The sequence below is a fragment of the Mus caroli genome, chromosome 12 (assembly GCF_900094665.2).
Source record: "Mus caroli chromosome 12, CAROLI_EIJ_v1.1, whole genome shotgun sequence".
NCBI lineage: Eukaryota > Metazoa > Chordata > Mammalia > Rodentia > Muridae > Mus > Mus caroli.
The window spans coordinates 77,020,913-77,028,952 of record NC_034581.1 but is presented as its reverse complement, the minus strand read 5'-3'; the positions used below and the strand labels follow the sequence as shown (position 1 = coordinate 77,028,952).

General features: G+C 46.0%; 1 protein-coding gene across 7 annotated transcripts in view; it reads right to left on the bottom strand.

The window, feature by feature from the left end:
* Rgs6 (regulator of G protein signaling 6) overlaps positions 1 to 4,870 on the bottom strand; it is a 516,963-nt gene extending 512,093 nt beyond the window's left edge. For 2 of the 7 annotated variants that reach the window (XM_029484450.1, XM_021178714.2), the window contains exon 1: positions 4,054 to 4,517. The gene's annotated coding sequence lies outside the window, so the exon portion shown is untranslated. The other 5 variants (XM_029484451.1, XM_029484452.1, XM_029484455.1 and 2 more) reach the window with 5 other exon arrangements.
* Positions 4,871 to 8,040: the final 3,170 nt, after the last annotated feature.

The following is an 8,040-nucleotide window of genomic DNA, read 5'->3' as shown; positions in this document are numbered from 1 at the left end:
TAGATAGATGATAGATAGATAGATAGATAGATAGATAGATAGATAGATAGATAGATAGATAGAGATAGATAGATGATAGATAGATGATAGATAGATAGATAGATAGATAGATAATAGATAGATAGATAGATAGATAGATGATAGATAGATAGATGATAGATAGATAGATGATAGATAGATAGATGATAGATAGATAGATAGATAGATAGATAGATAGATAGATAGATAGATGATAGATAGATAGATAGGTAGATAGGTAGATAGATAGATATTATATATATATGGATATATATTCATATGTGTGTGTGTGTGTGTGTGTGTGTGAATGAAGGGGTCTGTTTTGGCTCACAGTTTCTGGTTCATCCTTGTGGGGAAGCCATGGACAAGAGCTTAAGGAAGCTGGTCCCAGCACACCCATAATGAAGAGCAGAGAGAACAAGTGTCTGCCTGCTTAACACTTACTTAGTTTCTCCTCCTCCAATAAAGTCCAGTGCCCAAAACTTGGGAATGGTGCCACTCACTTCCAGGCTGGCTCCTCCCCATCTATAAAGACAACGAAGACAATCTTCCACAGATGTATCCATGACCAACCGGATCTAAAGAATCCTTCATCGGGACTCTCTTTCCAGGTAGATCCAGGCTGTGCCACATTGACAGTTAAAACTAACCACCACAGGAATGATAAATGGGGGCAGGGTTTGTACGTGTTCAGCACAAATACATCTTTTTCTGAAGTTTTGATCAGCAGTTGGTTGGATGGGCAGATGAGGACCCTACAGATACAGAGGGCCAACTGCCACGTGGTAGCAAAGACTTGCCTCTTACAGGATCCCAGAATGCAACTGGGAGGCATTCGGTTCGTGGTTTACAATGTCTTGGGCCCCTATTCCTAGTTATTTAATGCAAGTCATTAAGGTTACTGTTCAATTTAATTGCCTATGTGTAAGCCGTCTTCCCTTCCCTGCTGTTTGAAGAACTGGGTTATGTGACTAATAATTACTCTTACTACAAACTCCACAGTACCAAGTTCTGGGTGTCTCTTTTCTATCTTGACTAGTTTGGAAAATTTTACCTCCTATAGAGAAAACTGATATTGATTGAGCCAGCGTTTCCTGACCAACTGGCTGGAAACAAAGTGGTTGGCAGGTAAGTACTGGGGAACCTGGTTGCTTACAGGAATGGGAGACTTTGGCTCCAAAAGGGTTATCGGTCTCATATGGTCAGCAGAGTCAGAGATTTGTTGAAAGTGTAAATTCACAGGCTAACTCCGGGTGGAGTGAGCCAGAACCTCTTCAAACAGACCATTCTCATCAAAAGTCAAAGCGACACATAGGTCATAAGCTCATTGAGCTAAATCTGAAAGTCCCCTGCCCTTCCAGAAGAGTTACAGACAAACTGCAGCCACAACTGAGGTCTCCCACCTGAATAGCCAGTGTTCCTTCTGCTGCTTCATGGCCCACATTGGAAAGGGTGGGGCGCCTCATCCCAGCTCCTCCCCCATCCCAGTTCCTTTCAGCTGGAAGCTCGAACTCTGCCTTCCAAAGGATAGAGGACTATTTTTGAAAATATATTTGCAAATGAATACTGCAGCCTGATCCTACTGAAATGGCCTAAGATATTAGCAATTCTTTCCCAAGCATTCGACAAGACAGAACTTCAATTTATGAGATTTGAAAATCCAGAGGTAAGAAGGGGGGCCCCATGAAGACTTATCAAGCTTAACATCTGGAGGAATGTAGTTTGAAAAAAAATGGCAACAGCTGTGTCAGTGGCTGTGGGACATTGAAGAGAGTCTTTCTCTTCCCCAAATTGTTTCCACTAGGTGAATGAGACTTCTCTAGTCATGAGGGGAAAGTAAAACTGGTTTGTTTTTTGGTTTTGTTTTTGACCATTTTCTACCCATATCATTCTGCAGAAAGGTTGATTTTGTATTTCTATCCCTTCCTATATGGCAGGACAGATAGTATTAGAGCAATTATTTATATGGCACCATATGATACCATGAAGATGAACTTCATTAAATGTATTCTCCCAGACGCCCTGAAAATAAACAAGGAGGTTAAATGCATACTGAGGTTCAAAGCACCAAGAATTAAGACAAGCTGCGGAGCTAAAGGAAAAAATTAATCCCAGTCTTGAGCCCTCTGAGAGCATCCCTTTTGAAATGAAAAAAAAAAACCCCACAAAAATGTGGTAGACAGCTTCTCTCTCTTATCTCCATGTTTAACCCCTGGAATGTGCAGGACCTCAGAGAAGAAAAACATGAGAGAAAACCAGAAACACAGGGATCAGAATGATCTTGCCTTCACACACACACACACACACACACACACACACACACACACACACACGTCCATTCCTGTGGGACAGTAAGATCTTGAAATTTACTGGCAAATTTCATTGCCCAATGAGTCTTTTTCCCCCATAAGTGTTTGCTGATTTAAAAAAAAAACATTTATGTTGGCTATCTGATTTCATAAATCATAAATAAGCAAATAAGTCTCATTTAAAGAGACCTCGAAGCCACACAGGCATCCTTTTCCTGTCACATTTGATGTGACGAATTGATAGCTTCAAAGAAAAACGTTTTACTGAAAGTCTCTCAGCAGAATAAGCTCGGTGAATGCTAACTGAAATTTCAGAAGGAGAATGAAGAGCCAAGTTAAGACTATGGAAAGGAAAACATCAAGAGCTATCCCCTTCACCGAATACCTCCCAGCAGCTGACACTTCTAAACTCTACAGCTGCTTTAGGGAAGGAAGGAAGGAGTTAGTGGAAGGAAGCTTTCCCCACACTGGAGCTTACAGTGCCCAAGATCACCTCGGTAGTACACGACTTAGATTAACAGCCCTAGCAGAGAACTCAATTTATCATCTCTGCAGTACCGGTGCATAGAGGCTTTGGCTTACAAAGGTGTGTCTGTGGGAACTGCCCTGTTTCCCTCTGTTCTCCACTTTGAAGGAATAAGTCCCTTCTAATGCAAAGTAAGTTCAGAGCAAGAATAAATACAGAAGTCACAGAAACTTTCAGGCAGCCCAGATCCAACTCCACACAATTGCCCATCTACCTAGTTGTGAAACTGACTTGTGGGAGCCTTGTGTATAGTATATGTGCTATCCTCGGACAGCAAAGGGCTTCGACGCATCGCGCACATACTGGCAACCCATCCTCTAACAGCCTAAGCACCAACCCAGGTCTTACTCTCCCATTCTCCCTGGAGAGAAAAAGATGAAATGGTGGGCTTTAACCTCCTCCTGGTTGCCTTTCAAGTTTTCCTTTAGGGCTGCTAAAGGGCATTTATCAGAACTTACCTACAGGTCCAGTTTCTAAGCAGGCACTGATGCTGCGAGAATAATTCCAAACCAACGAGATTCAAAATATCTTCAATTTATTTGCAGACTTAGAAATGCCACTGTCTCCATGAGAGAGAAAACGCACCCACTTTGTCAAATTAAAAAAGAATGGAAACCCGCAGCTTCTCCTCTGAACAAATTTAAATTTTCTGGGTCACTTCCCTCATCACACTTTTTAAGCAGCCTGACCTGCTCAGAAAAGCCTATACCTACCGTCTGTGAAGGCAATTCCCAAGCCTCAGACCTCACCACCTGCCCCTGCGGTCCTCACCTCACCACGGAGCCTCGCCCTTTCAACCCACAAATCGGGAGCTTATTCTCGGGAAAAGTTGCTGGAGGTAGACTCCCCCACCTGCGCTCTCCGAGCGGATGGCTGGGAAGAAGAGAAAACCTTCGGGGCCCCGCACGCCCTCCAGGCCCAGGCTCGGAGCGCGTCCCACCCCAAAGCCAGGAAGGCGATTTCCACGCAGACCTGCACCCATCCCACACAAGTCCGCACGCCAGCTCGCCGAGTCACTTACGTAAGCTCGCCCTGCACAGTCCCAAACTGCAGACACACACCCGCACCTGTCACGCATCCGAAATGGACAAGCGCCCACCCCCGAGGAATGCAAGCCACACAGATCGGGGCGCGGGTGCGGCTTCCATTCCTTTTCCTCTGGGTTCTTTTCTTGTCCCGTTTTTGTCCAACTACAATTACCTTAGCAACCAAAGAATTGTCTCGACTCGCTCCGGCGTCTCAGTTTCTCCTAAAGCCCGGCTGGCGCCCGGCTCATGATAAGGCTGGGGAACCCGGGAGTCGCCAGCTCTCAGGGGTGGAGGAGCGGCCAAATCTGTCCGGGCACTGCTCTCCCGAGTGTCGCCTTCTCCTCCTCTTCCACCTTCTTGGTGCCACTCTCCGAGGCGGCGACCGCAGGGGGCTCAGCGAGCACACTGTACAGCCCCGGACCCGGGAGGAGGCGCGGCGGGTCGCATGGTGCCAGGGCGCGGGGCTCCCGGGGTGTTTCCCTTGCCCCTCGCTGGTCCGGACCGGAACCGCCCCCTCGGCGCCCGCAGCAACAGGGACCCCGGGGCGCCCCCGGGCGGAGTTCTTGGCCACCGGGCGGGGGCCGATCGCCAAGGAAATGCCCGGAGTCGCGCAGCCCAAGCGCTCGGCTCGGCCGCTGCCGCAGCGGCGCCCGCTGTCGGGGACCCAGAGCAGCTGCAGCCCCGCGCCGCGCACCTGGGCGCCCGCACCTGGCCTGAGCCACGCGCTATGAGCGGGACCCTGACACCTGAGCACGCCCTTAGGTCGCCGCCGCCAGGCTCACCTGTCCCAGCGCCGCCCGGGATACGGATCAGGCTTCGTGCAGCAAGCGGAGAAAAAAATAATCTGCAGATTCCAGGCAACCGAGCAGCTACCTAGAAAACCGAGGGACTGTGTTAAGCAAGCCAAGGCTCCTCTCCTCGCTGCCAGGATGACCGGGTACTGAAACTTTAGTGGCGCCAAGGTGCTCACGATTCTGGCCTGGGGTGCTGTCCGGGTAGCTTTTGAATCCCTCACTGACGTGGGGCTGGCGTCCTCTAAATTAAAATGAGCCAGTACGTTCGTCAGAGATATTGTTGCTAACCTCGTGGTTTTATTTATTCAACGTTTACACCACACAGCTTTGGGAGCGCTTTGTGGCTGATACTATCTTGAAACAATACAAAAGGGAATCTAAGGGGGAAAGTATGCACAATATCCTTGGGCAAGAAGAGAAGCTTTGACATTCAAATGAACAAGGGTAACTTGAATGGACATTTTAACCTGGGAGTCCTGAAACGAGATGTTGGATGACTTATGACTGGGTTGCAGATGTAGCTCACCTTGTATAGTGCTTTCCCCAGCACTGAGTAAACCCCAACTGAGATGGTATCCACCTGTAATACTCAGGGGCTGGAAGCAGAAAGAACAGAAGTTCGAGGCCAGCTTTGGCTACTTAGGGAGTCCGTGGTCACACTGGACTACATGAAAGCCTGTCTCAAATTATTTTAGGGAGCTGTAGTTGGAGGTAGGACAAGGTGGTTGGTACTAAATAGTTACCAGTAGATGTGTATGTATGTCAATGTTACCAACACCAATAATAAATCAGTAATTTATACTTTAGTGTGTTAATCGCAGAAAAAGATAAATTACTTTAAGTCACTGGGGATGAAGGATCTGGACTCTTCATGTTTATGGCTCTGGGGGTGAAAATTTCAAGTTTCCTTGGCAATATGCATGTTTGTCAACACTGCTCTGCATAAATATGTAAATAACGGAGAACATCAGTTAAAGGTAAAGAGATTCTTCTGAATGTAAATCCATTCTTCTAAAATGGCAGATTGTTAAAGATGGCTTCTGATTGAGCGAGGCCAGAGGACAAGGCTGCTAACTCAGAAGGTGACCTTGGGTAGGATCCAACTCCTGTAAATAACACCTATAACCATGGATTTCTATAATATACTGATTCAAGACAATAGGCATGTCTGTGTTGTTTCCTCACATAAAGCTAGTGTGCTAGCCACACTAAGAGTGACCTGTTTTTAGGAACTATACTCTGAAGTATGAAGGGGTCAGTGAGTGTAACCTGGAGATAAGATGTGCCCAGGAACCCTGTGTGTGCCCTATTGGTAGGGGGTAAGCACTTTAAGTCAGAGGTGAGACCCAGTAGAAGGAAGCTGGGTCCATGGAGGGGTCCCACTGAAGGGTGTATGATGAGACTAGCTCCTCCCACAGTCTCCATGCAGTATACAGGGCTCCTACCAGCATCCTCCAAGATATTAGCTTGAAGCACAAGACCAAAAAACCATAGGCTAAAAATCTCTAAAGATTGATGCCAAAAGAAGTCTTTCTTCCTTGTAAATTGTTTGTCTCCAGTATTTTGCCACTGGGAGGAGAAAGTGCCTAATACACAGGCATTTGTTACTTATTCACAGATGGTTGGAAACTAGGAACACCCAAATAAAGTGAACAAACGAGCTAGTCCGTCCAACTGCTCATGTAATGTGTTTTGTAATTCAATATGACTTCAGAAGAGATGGCTTAAAAAGATACACTGAGGTATAATTGTTCTCTTCGCCAAGATGAACAACAAAGACTTTGTCTTCATTTAATTTTATGTGTATGGATGTTTTGCCTGCATGTATGTGCACCCTGTGTGTGCAATACCTGCTGGAGGCCAGAAGAGGGTGACAGATCCCCTGGGACCAGAGTTAGAGCTGGTTGTGAGCCAGAATGTGGGTTCTTGGAACCAAATTCAGGACATCTGGAAAAGCAGCCACTGCTCTTAACCACCGAGTCATCTCTCTAGCCCCTAAAGACTCATCACTTTTGACGAGTGTCCCTCACAGGTTTCTTTGAAGAATTATCTCATCATTAACTGAGATGAAAAGACGGTCTCTCTGCACACTACTCAGTGAATATATACAATTTCACTCTGCATATCACTCTATGAATACATACAATCCACTCGGCTTGTTTCCGTTAGCCAACCTCGTATTCCTGAAGGCCTTACTACACACAACAATCTTTCCAGAAACTCTAAAGTATAAAATAAATATAATAATGTGTAAAATCCTGAATCTTTTCATCACTTCATTACCAGATGAGGGGCTACAGCTAAGCCTGTGATAGAATTGCCCTTGGGACATCTCTGTTAACTACATTTTAATAACTGCATTAAGAGCAAAGATAGAACAGTGCATGTACACGCCTCTGAAACATTTAGAGGCTGTGGGTTTGTGGAGGGCAATGAGTTTGGGTATGAGATGACCCACGTCTTGGGTTATGGATTTGTTGTATTTGACAGCACATGTTACATATCCATCTCAACTTTCCTTCAGCGTGTGTTATGTGTAGTTTGTTATTTGTGTGTGTGGGGGGGGTGATATGTGCACATGTATGTTTGTATGTGTGAGTACAAGTGGACACCACAGTGTGTCTATGGAGGTCAGAGGAAAACCTTGGGTGTTAGTGTTTCTCCCACTTCACTTGAGACAGGGTCTCCTGGTTGTTCGAAGCTGTGTTTACAAGGCCTGCAAGCTTCCAGAGATTCTCCTGTCTCTGTTTCCCATCTCCTGCAGAAACACAAGGATTGCAGGCACACACCATCCTGCCTGGCTTACATGGGTCAGGAGAATTCAAACTCAGGTCGTCACAAATGTGCATACACTGAGCCATCTCCCTGGCTTATGTATGTAGTCTTTCATCCTGATAGCTAAGGACCATGTTATTTCCATTTTGACAAGGACAGAAACTTGATTTAGGGCCAACTTTTCCTCACGGTGCATCCTGAAAAAAAAAAAAAAAAGTGTTCTCATAGTGTGTAAGGTACTGCAGCCAAGCCTGATGACCTAAGTTGGATCCCCAGAATCCACATCGTGGAAAGAAAAGATTGATTCCAGTAAGTTGCTCTCTGTCTAACCTCCACATAGTATCATGTGCTCACACGCATGCATGCGCACACACACACACACACACAGGATAAACAAACACATTTGTTTTTAAGTTTTAAAAAAGGTCTGTTTAAAGGCCACAGCCTCGGCACCATGGTGGGAGGCAGGAGGTTCTGACTGGAACTTGGCAATAGCGATTCTTGATCTCTGCCTCAGAATAGATTAGCCCAAATTTCTGGCAGTGGAGACTCAAGGATCTACTTTTGACCAAGAATTTTTAAGCTGCAGC